We start from the raw sequence: 17,445 nt of genomic DNA on the forward strand, positions 1-17,445 counted from the left end.
TTCTTGAACTTACTGTGTTTTTCTTCTCTTAGCTTGTTCAGTGAATTATGTGAAAAACCAGGCGCGGAGGGGAAATTTTGATAAATACCTGGTATACTCGGGCAATGGTGGAAAAGCAGGTGAATTCGGGGCGCCGGCAGCACGGGAGCAGTCTTTGAAGTTGGCAGGTAAATGACGTTCTAACTCATGCAAGAGCACAGTGCATGAATATTGCAAATAACGCGAAAAAACGGGTTTTTTGGGCAAAATAGTGAAAATTTGGCTTTTGGCGCGTTTTTGTCGGATGACGTCAGCATGACGTCATGGGTGGGGTCAGGTACGGAGTGATGACGTGGCGGCCAGTGAGTGGCTCCACGTGGGTAGGTGACATGGCGGACAGCTCGGAGCGATAGTGGATGGAGCGGTGATGCGACGCTGAGGTGGCAGTGACGTACGCGTGACATGGACGTGACGTATGGCGGAGAAACAAGGTGGTAAGTGGTAATTTCGGACCGCTTATTGTACGGGAGCGGTTTTGGCAGGCGGCCTCCCGATACAATCTGGGAACGACACGCGTCCGAGCCCTGACGTCATGGTCTGACAGATTTCGGGTGCTATCGTCCGGGCATCGGAGGCGGTCCGATATTGATGTGAGCCGTCGGATGGGAGGGCCCAGATCCGATGGACGACGGGAGAGCAAATTGCCAACATGATACGGCGGGACCCAGCGGCATTTAAATAATATTTTTCCTTTGTTTTTTGTGGTAAGTGTGCTGAGAGGTAAAAACTTAGGATAAGTGGAGGAAATGGGTTTTAACCGGGTTTTATGCAAATAGCGCGGGTTATACATCATAGTGGGTTTGTGAAGGGGATAGGGTTGGGAATAGGTTATTAAACTAACCAAGTGTTAGTTTAATCCCTAACTTCAAGCAAACCAAAAAAAACCTTTGATTCTGCCTGATTTTCGAAATATTTGAACATATGGCTATAATGCCAAAAAAAAGGGGAATTTACATATTTAGTGGGCCTTTTCACAATTGTGATATAGTAGTAGGGAAAAGGGAAGTATAGGGAGTTAAATAATAATGGAGTTAGTAGTTAGTATTGGGTGGGAGATATAGAAGAGAGGAAGCAAAGACTAAGTTTTTTTTTTTTAGGAAACAAACTTAGTTAGGAGAGTAGATCAAAATGAAAAGATTTTTACACAAGAAATGTGGTTGTTTATGTAACAAGAATCAACAAAAGAGTTTGACTTCTCTTATGAACAAAGGTGGTATTGGGATGTTAGAAAGAAGTCTGATAGGGGATGATTGGGAAGTTAGACATACTTCACTTTGTTGCTACAAAATTGCTGAATAGGAAGATCAGCACTGGCCACCACGTATTTCCTCTGCTTAGGCCAATGATATGAAAGAAATCATGCTTCTGCAACCCCATCTACCTACCCATTCTATTGCCTAGCATTTTTTGTTACTTCAAGGAGGGTGCACTTAGACTGACAAACCCTCAATTGCTCTTTTTCTTTTCTTTTTCCATTTTCTTTTGATTTTCTATCTAAGGCTAGCCTTATTACTTCCAAGGCCCCAGATTAAGCAGTTGGGAACCTTCATTCTCTACCTAACTATTGATCTGCCAAGATTGAACAGTTTGGAAAGATTTCTTTCTCTAATCTACAACAAAATTGAAATATGGCATGACCCAGCTTAGACTATTGGATCACCCATTCAGAAGTAGGACAGCATCAAACAACTATAGATAGGTGTTTTCCACAAAAATATGAGATCTTTGCATCATCAAAGTAGAGCATATTTGGCACTTCCCCTGCCAATCATGAAAAATAAAACCTATTGGTATAGGTAGCTAACACAGTGAACGAGGGCTAGTTGGCTAGCCCACTTGAATGTAACTTTAGTCCTTAAAAGTATGCACGTCCTTGGGCTCAATACACTTACCCTTCTACTAGTCTTGTTGTCCTTCATAAGTACAAGACATAGGGCTCTTCTTTGATAGTCAACTAACAATCATCCAACTGTACTAGGAACGCCATCCATTTTCCCATCCACACTCTACTCTTCTACTGATCGAGGGCCCATAAAAATGCCCTCATCTAGGGCTCTTCAAATTTTCCACCTAATAATGATTTGAGTCCTCTCAAAATCACTATTTTTGTGTACCAATTTCTTTATTTTCCAATCTATGAAAAAATCTGAACTACTCCTCTTATCATCCTTCTAACAATCTATAGATGATTGAACTAGGGCCACAAATCATCCACTAATAGTCCATTGACTAATTGTTTATGGGCTGCTTCAAATCTCTATCCAAAACTCTATGGAAATTCCACCAAAATAAACTCCTCTTCATGTCAATCCATTCCTCATATGGCACATTTCTTTTGTTCAATCTTCTAATCAGGTTCCACCCTCCATTGGATCTTCTATCTACACACATACTTCTTCAAACCATTATCCATATTTGTGGTATATATTGTAGAGATAATCCTCGCTCTAAGGGTCATGACCCCTCTACTTCTACACAGATTTGTCACAGTCTTAAGGGCATACCTCATGGAATGAGGATGCTATGAAACAATCCTAAATAGGCAATTATACTTATGTTCTAATTTCTTTATAACACAACCTATCCACCGATATAAAAACCAACAATTATTGCCTCCATAAGAGACTTGACCTAGATCATATGGATCCATAGATTATGGGCATTTATTTGACTAAATCCTGACCAGAACTTCAGATTTATACGATCCTCAAATTGTGATTACCTCAGTCAATATTACACCTACCACTAATTATGTTCTGGCCATAAATTCCAGTGCAGACCCTCCTCCATTTGCGTTGATCTTTATCACATACCTTGCAACCTACTAACCACCACAAGACAAGGTCTCAACCCTCTCTTCTATTTAGAATTTGATGTGGCCTTCACACAAAAACACCACTGAAATCACATGCCCAAATTCTCATGAACTGCCTCTCTTGAGCTCTGTCTACCAGAAGAGAACCAACAATATTCCATCCTACTTCTTAGCTCGAACCAATTAAGGTATGCAAAATTTTTGTGAACCCTCACATGATGATCTTGCTTTTGGTGGATGATGTTGGCCTCCCTTTAGCAACCCTTACTCAACCCTCCAACTCAGCGTACTTTAGGACTACATCTCTCTTGGCCTCCTTGATCATATGATCTCCTCACTTTATGTTCTTGCCTTCATACTAATTCCTTCTTAAATAGCTTTTCCTAGATAGGCCTCTTAGGAACCCTCTTTAAATTACAAATTTTATCCACTTAGACCTTAGGAAATATTAATTTTCCTTTAGATTTTAAACCCCCATCTTGTGTCCAAAAAACCTTCGCTTGAATTCCTTTCCAAAAGCCTTTTTTGACAAAACACACACAAACCCATCTCACTAGGCTTGTGGAGTACCTCCCAAGCTGCACAATTCAACAACATAGCGTAGTTGTAGTAATCATAACTTGTTCAAGCTCTTGTAGTCAAGCAAGGACTTGGTTGGGTTCCCAAGTTGAAAATTAAGTAAGGGTGGTTGTGAGGGCGTGATAGATAGGGAGGGTCAGGGCATGACAAGGAATGAAAATACACACAGACACATGTTGGACAATATCAAAGCATGATGAGGAGTGTTAAGAAGTGCTAAGGCTCACAAGGGAGAACTAGGTCAAAATTCATGGAAATGAACAAATAAGAGTGTGTAGCAAGGAGTGCCAATGAACTCAAGTGTCCCAACGATGGAGTGTGTTAGGAGAATTTCACTATAGGATTTTCAATATACAAGTCTACGTTTGTGATAAGGGGCTTGAAAAGCAGTTTTAGGCAAAGGGAGACTTCTTTCTAGTCACAACATTTTTTTTCCTTTAGCAATTATTAGTATATGACATGTGGCAAATTTTGGCCAAATGCTCATGTTTTAAACTATTTTAGACAATTTCATATTATACATTGTTGTGTATAAGTTTTGGGGCACTCAACTTCTATCGGCTTATATCATGTGTCTTGTGCATCTTATGGTTCTTGCAAACTCTTAGTTAATGATGTATTTTTTATATGAACTAGACATACATGTGAAATATTGTCTGTGTAAGCTATGTTGCTTAGTTGTTTTATGTCCATGGTTATATGTGATCCTTGTCTTGGTAAGTTATTAAGTGGGATAAGTTGAGCATTGACATGAGTGCCCTAAGATGAGTTATAGGCAATTATTAGGTGAACAAGGCATGATCTACTTGTATTAGGTGCAATTGGTCAAGTTATAGCAATTGAAGCAGACCAATGTCACATGGACTGCAGTAGCTAAGGACTTGATTGGATTCCCAAGTCGTGAAAAAATGTATGGCTAGTTGTGAGGGTGTGAGTGCCAAGGTGTGCTAGGGAATTCTAACATTTGTCAGATAGTGTGAAGGCATGTCAAATATGCTAAGATTTTCCAAGTGCTAAGGCATGCGAAGATGTGCAAGGGTCTCACAATATGAGCCAGGGACTGTTAAGGCAACAAAAAGGAGAAACAAGTTAAACTACAAGAAAATGAACACGTAAGAGGGTTAATAAGTAATCAATTTACCTTTTCCAAGAGAGTCATGCGAGGCACACCAATACTAGGCCCCAATAGGTGCCAAGTGTTAGATAATTCTAAGTTCCAAATATTCTTCTATTACTTCTCATTTACTTTCCAATAGTTGACCTCAAATAACTTTAATATTAAACCATGCCAAAGCATACCAAGGCATCTCAACGAGTGTTAGACATGCTAATTCTTTCCAAGCACCACCATGTCACAAGTGCCAATGTGTGTTAGGGAGTCATACACATATTGCTATGAAGTGGGAGGGCATGTCGAAGAGTGCTAAGGTATGCTAGAGATTGCTAATGCATGCTAAGGAGTTTTAAGGAGTAATATGGAAACACAATGGAGCAGTAGGTCAAAATTCATGTAAGTGAATGAATATGAGGGTGTGCTAGTGTGTGTCAATGAGTGTTAGCTGGCATGCCAAGGAGGGGGTGACAAAGTATGCTAAGCATTGGTAAGACATGCTGGGGAATACCAGGGAATTTTAAGAAGTGCTGCAGTGTGTTAGGGATTTCCATTGTGTGTTAAAATGTGCCAAATAGTTGCAAGGCATGACAATACATGACATATTCTAAGGCATGCGAGGATGTGCAGGGTGTCAGGGTATGCCAATATGTGTCAAGGAGTGTTAAGGAAACACAAGGAAGAACCAAGCTAAAATGCAAGGAAATGAATGCATAAGAGGGTTAATAAGTCAAGACTTTATATGTTTCAAAACAGGCATGCTAGGCACACTAATAATAGGTTCCAATACATGAAAGTGATAGTGTATGTTAATACATGCCAAAGTGTTCCATGGTATGCTAGGGACTACAGGGAATGTCAACACATGATAGGAGAATGCTATGTTATGCTAGGGCCTACCAACATGTGCTTGAGTGTTCTATTCATGGCAAGATATTCTAGGTACAAAGATGTTCCAAGACATCCGAGGTGCCAAGGAATGTTAGTGTGGGCCAAAATATGTTAAGATGTGCCAAGAGTGTTGAGGAGTGCTAGGTCTCTCTCATTATATAATTGACAAAGCTTGATTATGTATTAAATAACATAGTTCCTACACACACTAGTGGAACTTTATCTAAAGGACATTTGTTAGATAATAAACCTTATAGGGATGAATCATGCGTTGACTGATAGGAAAATTATATTCTCATTACTTGATGACACACTAATTACTTATTAACAAATTGACTGACTCTAAACACTATGGCCTTGGGCACATAATGAAAAAGTCTCCACAACAATGGTCTTTAATCGTTGTCTTTTGACAAGAAATATAGTATCATGCACATTGCGTCATCAAAAACTCATTGGAATGATCAATGATGAGGAACATTTTTTGACCGTCACCAAAAGTAACCAAAAATAGAATTGGTTGCAGTCAGTAAAATATTGTCACTAGAAGTGTCACCAAAGAGAGAATTAGTGATGGAGATTTAACAACACTCACCAAAAGTGTCACTAGGATTTGGTGACAAACCTTAAAGGACCATCACTAAATGCACTTACAACAATGTTTCTTTAAGGACCGTCACCATATGAAACATTGGTGACGGACCTTAAAGGTCTGTGACAGGCATGACCCTCACCAATGACCTTTTTTGTTGCAGTGTTTCTTGAACCTAATATAATGACCATGAATAATAAATGGAAAAAATCATATATCCAGGAAACACAATTTAGTTAACCTTTGGTAAAAGATAGAATGTAGATGTCATTTTTGTGATATTCTCATGCCATGAAATGCATGAGGATATCTTCATCTATGAACTACACTCATATCTTTTACTACCTACCCTACTTTTAGACGAACTTTGTCTAAAGGTTTGACGAAATGATTGTGATGAAAATTTTCACCCTAGAGATATTCTAGCCAACATGGAACCATCTCAAGGCACCTAGAAGTAAAAACCAGGTGGCATATTTGTCCCTAGAGGTGTGTTGGTATGTGAATCAATGAGGATGACTACCAAATATGCACGTGATGGATGCAAGAAAGAAAACCTATAGCAATTCTATAGACAAAAGTTTAATTCCTATTGGCATGGTCATAAAAAATAAGAAATTTCATAATACATTAAAAAGGTTTTACTTCAAAAAGGTATTTGAATATTTGGTTGCCAAAATCATGAGTGATGTGGGATAGGGATAATAATGTGGTCAATATGGAGGAGTAGAGAGGAAAAAAGGGGTGCATCAGTGATCCAAAAACGTGCCAAATTTGAGACTTTAAAAACTTTATCTTATATGACTTCCATTATTATCTAATAGTTGTATGATGAACTGATTATTCATCTAAAGTACAAGTAGACATGGAAGATACACTAAGGTATTATGGTTCTTAAAGACATAAGGTAAGAGGGATGAGCCTAAATAATACATAAATAGACCCCAGTGGTCAAGGATGAGGTACAAAAGAAAGCCAAACATTATTCAAGCCTATGACAAATATATAGATGGATGAACATAACTATAATGATAATGGTGAGGTGTTTCTTATGGAACAACAAGAATAAAAACTTATTTATTCATATGTTTTTCAAATATTAAACCGAATACATTAGAGTATTGATAAAAAATATGCATTTAAGCAAGCCACAAACCATGGACTATTGAAAATAGGGGGTTGTTTTCCATAATTTAAGTTGATACTAAATATCAAACCCGTCTCCCAAACAAGGCTAACAAGAAACCATGCACATCTTCTAATGTATCTAGTGCTCAAAATGTACTACCCGCTAGACACCAAAAAGGGAAAATTTCAATTAATGGTCTAAAAGGAGAGATAAAAAAGATTAAGCCTGCTACATGTAATTGAATCACAATAAGTGAAAGGAACGAGAAGCTTGGCTGTTGAGCATAAGGACATATCTCAAATTTCATAATTATTCATCCAACTTAGAGGCTATAATAGCCATATACTATTTGGAAGGAAAAGCATCCATATGGCGAGAACAACTGAAATAGGTGTAGAACTTGGATGATGAAAAACTAATATATAAACAATTGAAGAATTATTTTTAGAAGAAGTATTTATTTGAGTACTTATATGACCCAAAGATGCAAGAGTTATTTAAACTCAAGCTAATTTATATGCCAAAGGATGAATATGAGAGGAAATTTTTGGAAATGTTAGAAGATGTTGACTTTATCAAATAATAGAGATAGAAAAATTCCATAGGTTCCTAAGTAGGTTTCCTTCATACTATAGTGATAAGATTAAGTTTTGTGAACCTAACACTTAAGACAATGCAATAAGGGAGTGAAAATACCTTAGAAAACCAAAGGGCTTGGAATAAGAAGAAGAATGCCCAAATAGAGAAAAATAATAAAGGATGCAATCCCTCTTCTCTAGAAAATATCCCTCAATAAAATAATCAAAACAAACAACAACTAATGAACCAACAAAGTAGGAATTGCTGATAAGAATGGAAATATATCTATCTATTAAATGACGGTGAAGTGACAAAGATAACATGTTTAAGGATTTCCCTTATAAATATGCTAACATAGAAGTTTTGTGCCATGTACAAGAAGATGATATAGTGGAGGATGTGGGAAAAAACATGCCTAGAATATATGCATCTTTAGAAAATTGACAAACTGATTTTCATGTGCACATGATAGAAATTTAAGGTAATATTAATAACCAACACATTGATATTCAATGTATTATGGAGGTCTCCATAGTTATATTGATCCAAAAGTTGTTGAAATATTTAATTTGGAAAAATATAATCATGAAAGGACTTGGTTAGTTCAACTAATTATAGGAAAAAAATGAAGAATTAATGAGTTAGTAAAAAAGTGCTCGATCAACATGAGTTGTGTAGATATCATAGATATTTGAATATTCTTCAATTGGGATTGTATGACTACCTCATAGGTATTAATTGGTTAGATAGACATCATGCTATATTGGACTTCTACAACAAAGGCTTTGTCTATCTTAATAAAGAAGGGAATTGGAGGAAGGGAAATGGGACCATGAAAAATATCCCAAAGAGGGAAATATTAACCATGGAAATGAAGAAAAGTTTCATTAAAGGATACTCGATTTACGTTATCCATATGGAAGGAGAGAAAAAGGATAAGATGCTTAATATGAGGAGTACCGAGTACTGAACGAGTCTAAAGATGTTTTTGGTGACATACTAGGTATGCCACTTAAAACGGATATTGATTTGTGAATTGTATTAATGCTAGGAGAAACTTAAATATCAAAAACACCTTACAAAATGAGCTTATCTGAACATAAGGTTTTAGAGATGTAGCTTGAAGAAATATTGAAAAATGGATATATATGTGTAAGAGTGTCCCCTTGGGTTGTCCCAATATTATTTGTAGTAAAATGATGGAACATTAAAGTTATGCATCCAGTTCATACAAATGAAGAAGATAACAATTAGTAACAAAATGTCCTTTACCCTATATTGATGATTTATTTAATCAACTAAGAGGGTAAAATGCATCCTCCATGATTGAATTGAGTTGAGGATGTCATCAAATCATGATATGGAAGAATATATCATCGAAACAACTTTTAGAAGTAGGTATGACCACTATGTGTTTTGGGTGGTACCTTTTGGCTTATCTAATCCATTAGATGTATTCATTTGTTTGATGAACAAGTTTTTTATAGAATTTTTGGACAAGTTCTTTATACCGTTCTTCCATGAAAACCTTATTTACTCTAGATTAAAAGAACATTCATAGCAGTTGGGGATAATATTGCAAGTTTTGAGACAACATAGATTTTATCCCAAATTGAGTGCTCTTTCTATTGGGATCAAATTGATTATCAAGAGCATATCATATTAGAGAAAGGAATGGTTGTGGATCTAAGAAGAAGTAAAAACTAAATCTAAGCTATCAATGACTTTCCAACACCCAAAAATGTAGTTGAAGTTAGGTTTCTAATGGGATTAGCTGGAATTCTCAAAGATGGCACACACAAAAGAGAATGTTAAAATTGAATGGAATCTTGAATGGGAAAGGCATTTCAACAGCTAAAATTGGTTTTGGCTAGTGCACCATTTCTACAAATAATTGATCCCACAAAGAAAATATGTGCTCATTCTATAGCCAAGTATGAGGGGATATGTAAGTTTGTTCGTGGTCCCTTCCCTTTAAAATAAAATTAAAAATTAAAATTTATGTTCTAAATAGAAAAATAATGTGGGGCATAAATAAAAAAATGAATATGTTCTAAAGTAATTAGAAGTAAAAAAAATATGTGAATCACAGGTTTAAGTGAGGGGATGCATAAGTTTGTGGATCCATCTGTGCCCCTTTAACATAAAAACAAAAATAAAATTTATGTTCTAACTAGAAAAATAATGCGGCTATAATGAAAAAAACGAGTATGCTAGAAAGTAATTAGAAGTAAAGAAAGGTGTGAATCAGATATTTAAGTCTTATAGTTTTCAAAAATATTTCAACAAAAGATTTATATAAACTATTTGAATATCTATGTTAACTAATTTATGTCGATATCAACTTCATATATATCTATATATAGAAAAAAATAAGTTTTTATGGTTAACATTTTTAATTGGTCCTATATATACTCCATTTAGCATTCAAAAATACAACTTAAACAATGAAAAATAACACATTGTATTTTGTACTCTATAAAATTTGCACATGAAGAAATTTGATCCCTCTTTGCTCATGCTATATCCATAAGTAAAATGGATCTATGGTGATAAATATCCAACTCTCGGTGTTTTGAAATATCAATATTAGTTGCCTTTCCACGTTAGTATCCATTATGGTATTTACTCAATTTTGAATTTTATATCTCATATATATAATGTTAAAAAAATAAAGCATACATTATAAATCCAAAATAAAAATTGTAAAAAACGAAAGTATGATGTCATGGTAGAGTTTTATTATTTGAATTTTTTATTTTGTTGATCATTTTTTTATGTATGGATGGACAAACTTACACATCCCCTCATTTAAACCTTTGAGTCAAACATATTGTTTACTTCTAATTACTTTACAACATATTTGTTTTTTTTAATTATATTCGACATTATTTTTCTATTTAGAACATCCTTCATACTGGGCTGTAGAATAAGTCTTTCAGCTTAATAAAAATACATATTAATATTGCGAAACTAAAACCACTAATATTAAAATATTAAAAGTTGAAAACATAAACAGTAAAATAGTTATAAAATACACATTAACACTAGTATTAAAATATTAAAAGTTGAAAACATAAACAGTAAAATAGTTATAAAATACACATTAATATTACAAAACAACTTTGATATATATTTTGAAAACGCTGAAATCAAATAAAATATTTATGGTGAATATGATTTAAAATAATTTTTACAAGTTAAAACCTAAATTAGTTTTGATAATCTAATACCGAAAGTCATGAATACTAGTAAATCATATTTGTATTTTTATTTTTAAATCAACTTTGATATATATTTTGAAAGGGCTGAAATCAACAACTTTGATATATATTTTGAAAACGCTGAAATCAAATAAAATATTTATGGTGAATATGATTTAAAATAATTTTTACACGTTAAAACCTAAATTAGTTTTGATAATCTAATACCGAAAGTCATGAATACTAGTAAATCATATTTGTATTTTTATTTTTAAATCAATTTTGATATATATTTTGAAAGGCTGAAATCAAATAAAATATTTATGGCGAATATGATTAAAAGTATAATTTAAAATTATTTTTACAAGCCAAAACTTAAATTAGTTTTGATAATCTAATACCTTTGATAATCTAATACCGAGAGTCATGAATACTAGTAAATCCTATTTTTATTTATTTTTAAATATTGGGGATTCTGAGTCATGAATACTAGTAAATCCTATTTTTATTTTTTTTAAATATTGGGGGATTCTTTTCTCTGAAATTTCAGAATAAGATCCAAAAATCAGCGGGTATGAAAGCCCAGATTAGAAATTCGATATTCCAGATAACATAAAATGAAAATATTTATTTATATTAAAAATTGATTTGGTTATTAAAAATAATTATAATTTATATTAATATTTTCATTATAATGTAATCGTTTATTGACCGGTATGAATGTAATGTGTAATTTTATTGTGTTTAATAGGAAGTTGACTCAATTTTTCTTTAAAAAAAAATTGCCTTATACAAAAGTAATATGGATTATAATAAAATATAAAAAGTAATATGGATTATAATAAAATATAAAAATGAATATGTTATTCATTTTTAGTTAAGTTTTTTATATAATTGAATTTCATTTCAACACAAGATTTAAATAAATTATTTAAAGATTTATGTTAACTAATTTATGTTGATATCAAATTTTTTTCACACATATATATACATATAATATTAACAAAAAATAGTTTAATTTGGTACATAATAAACTATTCAATATACAAAGAAGAAAAATAATTAAAACATAAAAAATAAAATAAAATTTATCATGTTATTCCTAATCAAAATAATAAAAGGGGTATGCTGTATTCAATCAATTTTTAATATAAAGCTAATATGTAACATCTAAAATTACTTGTAATAACAAAAAAAAATCAAAATGAACTACTGCTAAAATAAGACATATACTTAAAAATATGTTAACAACCAAAACACCATTTTAATGTAAAAATATTATGTATATATCATGTAAAGAGTTAAAATAATAAGTTCAATGTATTTTATATAATATCCAAAAATACAATTTAAACCATGGAAAATTATTTTATATATATATAGAAAACTATAGATTTATTGGGATCTATCATGGGATTAGACATATTCAAATTTTTTTTTTAAATTTTGCACTATAAAAGAAATTTGCACATCAAGAAATTTCATCTCTGAGTTCATGTTGGATCCTTGGTTAAAATTGATCTATACTTGTGCTTAATTCTTTTGGGCTTTGAGGAATTTTAAAAAATAGACTGATTTCTGAAAACCCCTCCATATGTGAGAGTAATAGCAACAAAGATAACACTATTGTTATTTGACCTTGTCTATGACACCACAATTTTTCCTTAAAAACATTTTTTGGATAATTTTTTTTTTTTTAATAAAAAATCTAACAATAAAAATGTTTAAATTGGAAACTAATTAGCACTAAAAACTTTGAGAGCAGCCAAAATCCTTCAACTTCACAGCTATAACTTAAATTTCTCAAAATTTCTCAAAATATTACCGAATTTTCTTTACTAATATTACCGAATTTTCTTTACTTTCGGAACAAAATTGTGGCGTCATTATTCTATTCCTGTTCTTTTTACCAGAGAAACAGGAACCGTGCCGTCTTTGAACGGAGTACTTCTCACACAATTCAGACCTTTATTTTCGCTGGTAGCGTGAGATTTTTCACAACGGTACCTTTCATTCAAGTCAAGGTAGAAGTATTTCTGCAATCCTCAAGAAAAATGGGCATGGCAGAGTTCGTAGTGCCTATTTTTCACTTCTTAAAACAATTAAATTTGACTGGTTTTCGATGATAAAGAAATTCGAAACCGGCCTGACCCTACTTGATTGTGCTCCGGGACGCAATTCCAACGACTTTTTACGCGGTAACAAAGTTGGCGTGCAGGACTTCACATCTCTGGATAAATACGCCTCCTCCATACAAATGGCCTTCATCGATCTCAGTCACCGTTTCCTGAAGCGTCTCGTTCATTCTGCCCCCATAATTTTTTTTTGAGCTGTGATCCCTAGAGAGGCTTAATGGGCAGTGATTTGGGATCAATTATGACTGTAGTCACACTCATCCTCAGTACTCTTTTCGCATGGAATCTCATACAACCCGCAGATCTTGGGTAACACAGCGATTGCTTATTCACATACTCTTTCTCTTCTCCCATCGTTTAAACGTTTTGAATGGCTTATATATTCCTGGAATTTTTGTTTTCAGTGATTTGCCTGTGAGTACGTGTATTATTTGCATCGGTGGACATCAGCGTTGGAAGTAAAGAAGCAGTAATGCAGCAGGTACCAAACTTGTCCACTGCTCTCGTCTTTTCAATTTGTATATATATCTCTGTATTGATGGATGCGCGAATGTAAACCGCAGGGCGGCGAAAGCACAGTGTATAATACGAAGAAACAAATGGATGTAATACTGATTGCGAACCCCGCCCATCTTAGAGAGCGCGGAATCTCACCTGCTTCTTCTCGCGCTACTCACGCTACAGAACTGTCGATGGCACCTGCTTGTCTTTCTGCTGCCGATGCCCCTGATGGGGTCCTTCCATACCATGTCACGGTAAATGATTGTCAACCGAGCATGGCAATTTATTAATTATAGTATGAAAAGTTAGTTTATTACACCAGCCATGACGTAATCGCGCTTTCCGCAAAGGGTCTTTGAAGACGGTTAGATGCAATTTCTGTTGGAATTTTTCAAAATTTCCGCTATGGACAAAAATGTAGCCGCATACTAGCAGTGTTTTAATTATAAGGTATTTTGCTTTGGTTGACAAAATATTTTTTCACCTTTCCTAAGTGATAGGTATTTGGCATGGCCATACCAATCTAGACCCATGTCGATGATTAGCTTCAGAGTTTGGTGAAGTTGTTTTGGTCTATGAAAATGGAAAGTAAAGTGTTTAATGAAAATGAGAGTATTTTTTTGTTATATGGTAAATTTTTTTGGTTAATAAATTTGGCTGTGGTGATATTATTTGCTTTTCAAATTAATAGAAGATTAATTAAAAAAATTAGAAAAGAGTTTCTACATAATTAAAGTTATTATATAATTTATAAGATAGTATAATTATATAAATTAAATGATTGATAAATGTTAGTACATATTAATTTATGATGAGTATTGAGATACTTATAATACATTTCATATTATAGAGATTTAAAAAAATAACTAAAATATATTTTATTTTGAATTAAATTTGTATTATTTCAAAATTTCAATACATCTTTAATTGCATGTAGCATCTTTACAATATTTTGTTTCAATTTACTATTAGGAAAATTAGATATGTTGATTTTATAACTACATTTTAAATTATTATTATTATTATTATTAATTAAAAAATATATATGAGCTACACACAAACATAAGAGCATGTAACAAGATTTTTTATCCTAAAGATTTACCTGGATTTTATCATGAAGATTTTTAATTTTTAAATAAGTTTTGTTAAAATAAGATGGACCAATATCATGTCTTATCAATAACACATCTAAAGAACCATTTCACAATCAAAATATTTTATATTTTTTTAATTAAATCGAAAAGAAGAAAAAAATATAATTATTTTTTTAGTCTAAATAAGTCACAAATATTTCTCAACCATGTTTTTTTGAAATTTTTTATTATAATTAAATATTTTTAAAATATTTAATATATATTTTTATATTATTTCCTTTGGAATTAAAATAATAATTTATTATTTTAAGAAATATCAATAATTATATGTATAAGTGTATGTAATATCACTTTAAGAATTTTAATTATATTTACTAGATTTAATAATTAAATGGTAAGGATTTAACTTTTATATAGTATTTACAACATATTTCTCATAATAGAGAGGGATAGAGGGTTAAGATTTCTCTCAAAAGTAATGGTGCAATTTCGTCTTAACAGTAATTTTTTCATCATAATCTAATATTTTTTATTTCCAATCTAGATTTGAAGGTAGAAATAGATTTCGCACCTCAAAAATTTAGGGGCACCCCAAATTCTATAGTTTGACAATTGTAACCTGGATTTAAAAAAAAAATCAATGGAAATTTTCAAAAAGTCAATTGTCCTATCGGAACCTCCTGCTGGAGGCTACCGAAATATCGGGACCTCATACCCAAGGATGAGTAGGCAAGCATTTCAGCAGGACCAAGTTTTGGAATCAAAAATATCCAAGGACAACAGATCGAAGATTGGGATTTCAAAACTCCAATGAAATTCCCTCTAACGAATGTTTTGATCTGATAAGACAGGCATGATATCAGAACCTCAGAATAAATGAGTCCATCAGAACGTCAGCAGATCAGAACCTCTGAACTTCTTAACGAATGAATTATTTAAAAGCTTTGATAGTGTTATGAGAAGTGAAATACAGAGGATTTCGTTGAAAAACAAAAGTCAAATGGACCCCTTTCTGTCTCCTACAAGTGGACACATGAAAACTGTTTATTGGCCCTAAGGGCCTCAGGTGGCAGATGACGTAGTGATGATATGGACGTACGACAAGACACGTGGAAGGAAGATTAAGAATTTTGGGTGGGCTAAATCCGAGTGACACATGTCACCACTGAGGAGGTGCCACATGGAGTAATGATGTTAGTGTGACATCACTTGAAGGTCGACATTTTGGAGGTCAAGGATTTTGTAACACCTATCTAAATGCCTTATGAGAAAATTTTTGATGAAAGGCACTCCAATGAGGCTGGCACGTGGTCATGAAGCCCAGAGAACCAAGGGCATAGAGTGGGGCTAGCACCTAAGTGCTATGGTGTATATCGGAGGATGGAGATATCATAACTCCTCCATAAATGCATATTTGAAAAAGTTACGATGCCTAAGGGCTCTGATGTAAGATTTCTGCTTGGTCATAGAGTTCCAAGGAACCAAGGGTGAAGAGGACTTAAGAAAGGAAGATAGGCCCCTAGCAACAACAGAAGGCCTTAGCACCTAAAAGCTAAGTCGATGGTCACAATGCCCAATCCCCTAGAGGAAAAATAGGCAAGTGCCAAGCGAAAGGAGCTCGAAACCTCGCGACGTCATAACATCATTTGAATAAAAGTTACGAGATATGGTGGCTCTGATATTGCAGCACCCAGGGGCTACACCACCAGTCACATGTCTGAATCCCATGGAGGAGAAATGATAAGGGGTTAAGAAAAGGGGCTAAAGGGAAATCAAAAGCTCACAATTTCATAAGGCCTGTTTAATAAAAGTTACGATATGTAGGGGCTCCAATATAACACCACAGTGGAGTATGAATGCACTGGTCATAGGAAGCGGTCCTATAGAGGAATTACAATAAGGGGCTAAAGCAAGAAGGGGCTAAAGGAAAATTGGAAGCTTAGAATTTTAGAAGGTCATTTTAATAAAAGTTACGATGAGTGGAACCCTGATACAACACAATTTTATTTGAAGTACTCGGTGACAAGAAACGGTACCATCATAAGAAGTGCGATAAGGAGCTAGGCTTGGAAGAGCTAAAGGCGAATCGAGACCTTGCAATTTTGTAATCATGTATTAATACAAGTTTTTGATGTGTAAGAGCTCTGATATAACAGGTGAGTGCATTGCAGGATTGGATGAATGGAAAACTAATGGAATTAAATAAGGCTAGTCATTGTATTTATTGTGACTTCAGAAGTTTGTTGAGATAGAGACAGAGGCCATCTCCTATTTCCCGTCCATGTCTTACTGTCTTAAATGAGGAACAAATAAGTCACTCTCAAAGTACTAGAAAGAAATGTTAAGCCTTAATATGCATGGAAGTCACAATACAATGGGAAAGCTCATTGAGATTAAATTATCAGTATGGAGGATTTCTCAGGGAGTAAGTGAAGAACTTGGAAGCCAATCCCTATGTTTAAATGCCATGATAGAATTAACCCATTCGATACAACAGTAGCATGGAGGAGCCCTACAGCGGTACACTTGGAAAAAATATGATGGAAACTTGTGACAAAGACAATGTTGAACATTGTGTAGCAGAGGATCAAACCCACTTATTTCAATCAAGAAAAGGGGAAAAGAGAGTGCTTTTGTATGTGCTGAGCTATGTGGAGTTTGTGGCACTATGTCCAGTGTTGAGCTGAAGCGAAGAGCTACTGAGAGCTTGTGTAAGAGATGGTTGAGGGCTGAGAATACGTCATTGTGAGAAGTGGAGGGAGTGCAGTTGTGCAAGA

The sequence above is a fragment of the Pinus tabuliformis genome, chromosome 7, assembly GCF_031772625.1.
Source record: "Pinus tabuliformis cultivar Carrire ecotype Pingquan chromosome 7, CPIR1, whole genome shotgun sequence".
NCBI lineage: Eukaryota > Viridiplantae > Streptophyta > Pinopsida > Pinales > Pinaceae > Pinus > Pinus tabuliformis.